An 8,733-nucleotide genomic window follows, 5' to 3' on the forward strand; every position below is an offset into this window, starting at 1 on the left:
CAACATCCAGAGACTATAAGACCAAGCTCCCAGAAGAGAGCAATGCAGAGTCTCTTGCCCCCCACGCCTGGCTGTCTTCACCTAGGCCCCTCAGAGAGGACAGGTTGCCTTCCCCTCCCTGCCCCAAGCAGAACCTTGACAGTTGAAGACTTCCCGCAAAGCAGCCATGCTCAACATGTAATAGCCTTGTTCTCCCTCTTGGAGAACCTGACAAGCTACCAGGAGTTTATTGCCTTCATGGGAGAGCCTTGCAAGCTTCCCATGGTGTATTCATATCCCAAAATACAGTAAAAGATATATGCATACCTCTCGGAGAGCCCAGCAAACTACCAAGAGTTTTCTGCACGCACGGCAGAGCCTGGCAAGCTACCTGTGGCACATTCAATATGCCAAAAACAGTAATGATAGGTCTCATTCCCCTGATTCTGAAAGAGTCTCCAATTGTTGGGATAGATGAGTAAGGAGAGACTGCTAAAATCTCAGGGCTGAGTGTAATAGAGACGTTACTGGTGCCCGCTCCAATAAATCGACGAACAATGAGATGACAGTGATACAGTGATACTGCACTGTCATCCCGTTATTCATCAATTTGCTCGAGTGGGCACCAGTAAAATCTCCATTGTGAGACTTGTTGTTACTGTTTTTGGCATATTAAATATGCCACGGGTAGCTTGCCAAGCTCTGCCACGTGGGCGGGATACTTTCAGTAGCTTGCCGGGCTCTCTGAGAGGGACAGAGGAATCGAACCCAGGTTGGCTGCATGCAAGGCAAACACCCTACCCACTGTGCTATCGCTCCAGCCCAAGGAGTTAGTAACCATTTGAGTTCTCTTCCTTTTAAAATTTAGATATATGGCGGGAGGGATTCTGGGAACATTGGTGGTGGAAAATGCATTCTGGTGGAGGGATGATGGGTGTTCCATCAGTGTATGATTGAAACTCAATCATAAAAGCTTTATAACTGTATCTCACGGTGATTCAAAACACACACACACACACAGAGGACACCCAGTTTTTTTTTTTAAAGTACATTTGCTACTTGCAAAAAAAAACTTAGACATATGTGGAGTTAAGAAAGTATAATGGGTGCTCGGCTCCGGCCGGCCGGGTTTTCGGCCCGGGCGCCCATGCCCCTGCAGAGCCGGTGGGTGTGGAACAAGCGGGAACCAGAGACAGCTTTAGGAATTGGGGTTCCAGCAAGTGCCTGCACCCATGTATGGAGACTGTGAATTAAGCCTTTGCCCCACGCCGGCTAACGGAGGAAATATGTAATTTCTGGCAGAATTTTCCCAGGACTTTATACAGAAATCCAAAACCGCGCGGACGCTGCCGCGTCCGCACGACTTAACATTTATAATTGTCATCAATGTGAAAGGGTTCCATTTGAACAGGTCAGACTTGGGGGGGAAACTCCAAATAATAACAGTAAGTTTTTGTTGAAATATTGAAGGTTCTTAATGTAACAGCCACCTCTGGACTATGAGCTAAGCAAAAGCCCCACGCTGGCCAACATGGCGTGGAGTACACCATACTATGAGGCGCAGGAAGGGGGATGAGGGGGAAAAATTAAAAAAAAAAAATGGAAAAGGAAAAAGAGAAAAAAAAAGAGAGAGAGAGAGTTATGTCAACTATAGTGAGTTTTGTGTTGAATTATGGAATGTAATCAAGGTAAAGAAAAAAATGAAGTGAAATTCATTAGTTATACAGTAGGGGGTAGGGGGGTGGGGGCGGGGGGTAAACTGGGGTTTCTGGTGGTGGAATTTGGGCACTGGTGAAGGGATGGGTGTTTGAATATTGTATAACTGACATATAAACCTGAGAACTTTGTAACTTTCCACATGGTGATTTAATAAAAATTAAAAAAAAAAAAAAAGAAAGTATAATGAGGGGCCAGAATGATAATACAGAAGGCAAGGTACTTGCCTTACACGCAGACAGCCTGATTTCTATCCCTGGCACCCTATATGGTCACTCAAGCACCATCAGGAGTGGTTCCTGAATTCAGAACTAGGAGTAAGCCCCGAGTACTGACAGGTGTAACCCCCCCAAAATCATCATTATCATCATCATCATCATCATCATCATCATCATCATCATCATCATCATCATCATCATCCCATTGATCATCAAATTTCTTGAGCGGTCTCAGTAATGTCTCCATTCGTCATAGCCCTGAGATTTTAGAAGACTCCCTTTACTCATCCTTTCCAATGGTACCTCATTGGAGGCTCTTTCAGGGTCAGGGGAATGAGACCCATCATTATTACTGGTTTTAGCATATTAATATGCCGTGGGGAGTTTGCGAGGCTCTCCCATGTGGGCAGGGAGCTTGCCAGGTTCTCCCAGAGGGATAACTAGGTGGTAAGATGTCTTCTGGGAACTTGATTTTATATTCTCTGGATGTTGGCCATTGGTGGGATTACACGGCACTGGGGGCAGTCCCTGGGTGTGACCACCTAGCTACGGGAAAATGGGGAATCTGGGTGGAAGAGACCCAGTCCCGATCTGAGCAGGCTTGGAGGTCTCAGCCCCCAAAACATAAAAGAAAAAAAGAAAGCATAATCAGGTTGATCTGAGGCTTGCAGTTTGAAGGATGTGACAACACCTCTCTGGGAGAAACCACCTTAAGACAGACCCTTAAGAATACTTTTGTTGGGGCTGGAGTGATAGTACAGCGGGTAAGGCATTTGCCTTGCACACGACCGACCCGGGTTCAATTCCCAGCATCCCATATGGTCCCCTGAGCACTACCAGGAGTCATTCCTGAGTGCAGAGCCAGGAGTAACCCCTGAGCATCGCCGGGTGTGACCCCCCACCAAAAAAAAAAAAAGAATACCTTTGTAGGGGGTTAGAGCGATGGTATAGGTAGGGTGCTTGCCTTGCACATGGCTGACCTAGGTTTGAACTGTAGGATCCCATATGGTCCCCATAGTAAAAAACACAGTGATCTTGTTTCTTTGCCATTTTCTGTACACGTGGTATTTGTCCATCATATGTTCTTCAACTGTGCATGCCCATTTTCCTCATAGGTATGCATAATTATCTGGAAAATTTTATCCTATATATACATATGTATGTATATAGTCTGTTAGATCATCTATAGCAACTCTAGGAAGCATAAAACAAGACCACAACTTCCTCCCTTTGAAGCTGACTCTAGACATACTTCCCAATTTTATTTTCTCTTCCAGTAAAGTCTCTTTTCAATTCAGTTATCTCTGTGCTTTAATGACAACTGTGAAGAGGTATGTTTGGAAATAGTTTACTTGCATATTTCAAACGAACCATTTAGCCAAACTCACCAAAAGTTAGATGAACTAACTTTTGTTCAGTTCATCATTAAGATGCACAGTCTAAGTCAACAGTCTGAGAAATACCTAAGAGGTGCCTTATTATGGCCAGCCAACTGTGGTTGAGTCCGGATCGACCATCCCTTAAACCAGCTTCTAGAACAGCAGGACCAGGATTTGGTGAAGTGATGTCAGGGCACATTCAGGCAGCCCATCCCTCCAAGAATATGGACACTCCTTGGCCTCCATCAAAGTCAGAGTCACAAGGTATGTTCATCCTAAAAAATGTCCCCTAGCCAGAGAGGGTGGGGCCAGTACAGATTACTGGAAATGATTTTCCAGAAAGTCAGCTTGGAGGCAGATTTATTGGGGAGACACCCTAGCCTCATCAGGTACACTTCTACCTGGGCTATGGGCAGCTTTGGGGAGAGATGTGGGAAAAGGAAACACGTAAAGAAAGCCCCCCTTTCTGCTAAGGGGCTACCTCTAACTTGCACTTTGGACTCCCCTGGACTTTTTTTTGCCAGTTTGAAATGTGACTGGTATGATTACTTTTTTCCGCTGATGACCTTGGAAAATATGTCAGATAAATGAGCAGGTGAAGAAACCCTGGAAAGTCCCTCCATCATTGACACTCTAGGATGTGCCTGGCTCATGACTGTTTCCTCCTGGAATTCTTTTAAGATGTGGGGAAAGCAACAATGTTCTCCCTTGGCACCAGCCCTACTTCTTCTGGCTCCTGGTGAGAGACACAACACAAAAACAAAGAAATCAGTCCTTCCAGAGGGTTGCCATGCAGTTGGGAGTTAAAAACCAAGGGTGGCATATTAACCTAACTTGGAGAACTGGTGATTCAGGGTGGGTGAGAGTCAATTACTTGGCAGGCCAGGGACAGGTCAAGGGAAAGGGCTTTGAGGGGCTTTGTGCAAGACAGAAGCTGGGTCATGCCTGGCCCAATCTTGCCCAGTATGTTCTTCCTCTTCTTCTTTTTTTTTTTTTTTTGGACACACCCAGCAGTGCTCTTGGATTACTTCTGGCTCCACACTCTGGAATCACTCCTGGAGGTGCTTGGGGACCATATGGAATGTTGGGGATAGAACCCAGGTGGGCTGCATGTAAGACAAAAGTCCTACCTGTTGAACTATCTCTCCAGCTCCAGTGCCCAGTAAGTTCTTCATTTGGTCAACACTTTTTAGCTGTGGCAAGATTTTTTTTTAACTTTTAAAAAATTATTGAATCACCATAAGATAGACTATCACAAAGCTATTCATGATTGGATTTCAGTTATACAATGTTCTAGTATCCATCCTTTGGCCAGTGTATATTTCTCACCACTAATGTCTGCAGTTTCCATCTCCCCCACTGCTTCTGTGGCAGGCACCTTTCTTCTTCTTCTCTCTCTCCCTCTCTTTTTTTTCTTTTTGGGTCACACCCAGTGATGCACAGGGGTTACTCCTGGCTAATGCACTCAGGAATTACCCCTGGCAGTGCACGGGGGACCATATGGGATGCTGGGAATCGAACCTGGGTCGGCCGAGTGCAAGGCAAATGCCCTTCCCGCTGTGCTATTGCTCCATCCCCCTCCCTCTCCTCCGCCCCCCCACTCTCCTTTTGTGCATTATGGTTTGCAACAGGATGGAGGCTTTGAGTTGTAGATGTGACTGCCAGGGCTTCCAAAGTACAGGGAGGTAAGGGGTGGTAGCCCATCCCAACCCCCAAGAGATCTTGGAGATTTCAGTCACAGAACTCACATATACAAAATTCAGCAGATTAATATCTCGGTGAGGTTCATCCTGAGACAGTGAGTAGAGTCCGGCCAGGGGTGTGGTGGCGATTTTCAGTGTGGGTGCAAGCAACTGTGGGGTATCTGCCTGGGCTGGTACTGGAAAACCCACCCCTCTCTGATGTACCCTGTCTTGCGTAGGTCCAAGATTAACTGTGGCTTCTGATCTCTTTCAAGATTTGTTTATGGGTCTCTGAAGCAGGGCCAGTGGAAGAACTTTCTGGTGAGATCTAAGCAGGGGAGGGACCTGATTTAATTTTTCTTTCTTTCCTGTGTCCTGTCGGGGTAGAGCCCCAGGTTTTGGTCTCTGACTTGCAGGTTTTAGGTGGGGCGTGCTGATGGGGGAGTGTCCCAGCAGGGAGGACCCAGCTTCCTGTGTGGGTGGCCATGGTGAGCCAACCCAGTGAGCTCGCATCCTTCCCAGTGGCATCTCTTGCTCTCCGGGTCCACCCGGGGCCAGAACCAGTTTTGCCACCTAGAGAGCATCTATCCAGAGCAACGTGTCCACGTTTTGGTTGTAACTGGGGAGTGGCCTATCTACATCCTGATACCTAATCCCACCTAGATCCCCAGCATGGGCCCCTGCCCATCCCATCCCATCACCCCTTTCTCTTCTGTTCCCTCAAGAACGTAACTCCCACTCAAGACATGAGTCCTGACCCAACCTATAGACATGAGTCCAATAGTCATTGCTCCTGATTTTCAGGGAGTGATTGACTGATGCGGGGGCATGGAGACATATTGATAATGATTTACATTAGGGGAGCCAGTTTTTTTTGGGGGGGTGGCATATCTGCACTTTGTGGTGAAAACCAAGCTATTCTATAACTCAACTCCTTTCTTTATTTCTCTACCTCAGTGTGCTGAGTCTCCCCGCAACCCTCAGTGATTTTATAATGGATTAGGAGGTTGAGGTGAGCCCCTCACCCTCAAAGTCTGGGACATGGTGTCTAGAGGGGCCTGGAGAGTCCCCAAGTCCCTGAGTTTCCACTCAAATAAGGAGCTGAACTGTCTTACCAGCCCCCTAGGGGCACACTGTCAAGGAAGTGGACGTGGTTGGCAGTCTGAGAGAGTGGGCAAGAAATTTGCATCTTAAGATGCAAATTTGCATCTATAGGCTCTTAGCATTCCCCAAGAGTCATCTGGGCAGCGCCCCTGGAAGGCGGGCCTGACCTGCCAGACAGCTCCTGCCTGCCTCTCACCAGTATGGGCCTCCTCAGCCTTCTACCCAGTCAGGCTCTGCCCCTTTAACCCACTGCCCTCCTCACATCACTCCCTGCCCCTCAGCTTACCCAGTCTAAGTCCAGTCTAACACTCCTCTCTGCATCTTCACTTTGCTTCCCACCCCACTGATTCAGTTCTAAGCCCTCATGTACTTCCACCACAACCCATGGAACCATTAAACATCATATTGGGGCTGGAAGAGATAGTAAAGTGGGCTAGAGTGTTTGCCTGGAAAGCAGGCTACCTAGGTTTAATCCCTGGCTTCCCATAAGGTCCCCTGAGCCCTGCCAAGAGTGATCACTGAGAGCAGAGCCAGGAGTGAGCCCTGAGCACCACTGGTGTGTACCTACCCCCACATCCCACCCACCAAAATCATGTTTCCAAGTCTGGAGAGACAGCTCAAAGGATCAAACATGAGATCCCAAGTTTGATCCCTGTCATGATAGGGCTCCCTGCTCATTCCTCATCCCCCCCACCCCCAATGCACTCTGAGCACTTCCAGGGTGACCCTGATGATTCACAGGACCACTGGGCTTCTGGTCAGTATTGCATCTCTGACCCTAGCCTCGGACTGAGTATTGCTGGGAGTGAACACTGCTAGGAGCCCCTATGCTTCCAATCTCTAAGGTACTAGATGTTATCCCCGGAGGTGGGGAGAAAACCAAACCAAATTATGCATAGTCTCATCTAGAGGGAAAGATGAACATGAATAAAGATGTCAGCTTTCGTGCCATGCAACCTATTAAATTTCCCTAAGTTTGTCTTCTTTGGTAAAGCAATTATCAAACTAAGATTAGAAGGAAGAGAAAATATTCATTAAAGAGGTCCAAGAGGAAACAGCTTTTGCAAAGGCCCTGTGGTTAGAAAGAGCTGATCTCCCTTCTTTCATGTCTTTCCTCAGAAGTCCTCTTCTTTTTTTTTTTTCTTTTTGGGTCACACCCTGCGATGCTCAGGGGTTATTCCTGGCTCTGCACTCAGGAATTACTCCTGACGGTGCTTGGGGGATCATATGGGATGCTGGGAATCAAACCCAGGTAGGCTGCCTGCAAGGCAAATACCCTACCCACTGTGCTATTGCTCCAGCCCCAGAAGTCCTCTTCTCAGTGAGCTCTTCCCAGATCCCCCTATATTAAGAGTTTTCTTTCCTATGCTTTACTTATTTAGAGTACAGGAGTCAAGCCCAGCCCCCATGTCTTACTTTATCTTTCTCTGTGCTATTTCCCACCTTCGGCCAGCACTACCTTTTATTTTTCTTGGTTATTGGGTGATGCCACGTTCCCCACCGGCCCCCCCCAAGAATATAAGGCAGGGGGGTCATGTGGCTGCATTATATTCTTAGGGCCTATCACAACAGGGGCTCAGTTACCTAGGAACACCTAAGGACAAACGACAACCTTTTCCAGACAAGTGAGAAAAGGGCAATGTGTTCAGGGATGAAGCAGCATCATCCTGGGGTCTCCAGGGAGGACAGTGTCATTGTCCCAAAGGCCAAGAAGAATCACTGTCAGTCTTGATCAAAGATTGGAGGAGAGGGGAGATCTTAGATTTAAGATCTTGAAAAATCATTTCATACCCTAACTTCAATGCTATTCTGAATTTCAACTCGAATTGCACCTCATCTCTATTTGTTACTTATTCTCTTAGTTTCTGGAAACTTCTTTCCAACATCAACACCCCGCCTCCTTTGGCTCTGACTTGGCCCCGGGCACTTGTGACCTTACCTCTGTGGTGACAGAAAGATGCCACTAGGGAAGGAACCTGGACTGGTGCTTCCTGGTTGGCAGGAGGTGCCCTTGGGAGGCAGGCGGGAAGAGGGCAGGCTCGGGAGAAGGGGAGCAAACATAACTCTCTCCTCACTCTCCCTGGTCCTGAGAGCAGTGTTCTGACCCTCTCCCCTAACCCAAGTTGAGTCCTAACATCGCCTTAAACTCAGCCTGGTTTGGGGGCTTGGTCCCACTTCTGTCCTCAAGACCATGACTTCTGTGATTTTATTTAGAAGCTAGATCCTGATCCTAATCCCTTTTCCACTCTATTTTTTTTTTTTGGGTGGGGGCACACATGGCAATAATGAACTCAGGAATTACTCCTGGCAGTGTTTGGGGGGCCATATGGAATGCTGAGGTTCAAACCTGGCTTGACCACGTGCAAGGCAAGTGCCCTACCTGCTGTACCAGCACTCTGGCCCCCCACTCTACTATTTAACATCCAGCACAATAGTAAACAAATCCTTATCTTGTCTCTTGTCCTCTCAGCCCTGTGTATATTTTATTTCTTTTTTGCACATACAGTGTCTGGGACAGTGTCTGGAAATACCGTACATGTTCCATTAGACGATCCCATAAGCATCTGCTGATGAAATGAAATGAGTGATTCCTGACAAACCAAATTCCAGTGGAGCCCAACCCCGACACCAGCTATGTTCTTCCCACCTTCATTC

Source organism: Sorex araneus, chromosome 3, assembly GCF_027595985.1.
Source record: "Sorex araneus isolate mSorAra2 chromosome 3, mSorAra2.pri, whole genome shotgun sequence".
NCBI lineage: Eukaryota > Metazoa > Chordata > Mammalia > Eulipotyphla > Soricidae > Sorex > Sorex araneus.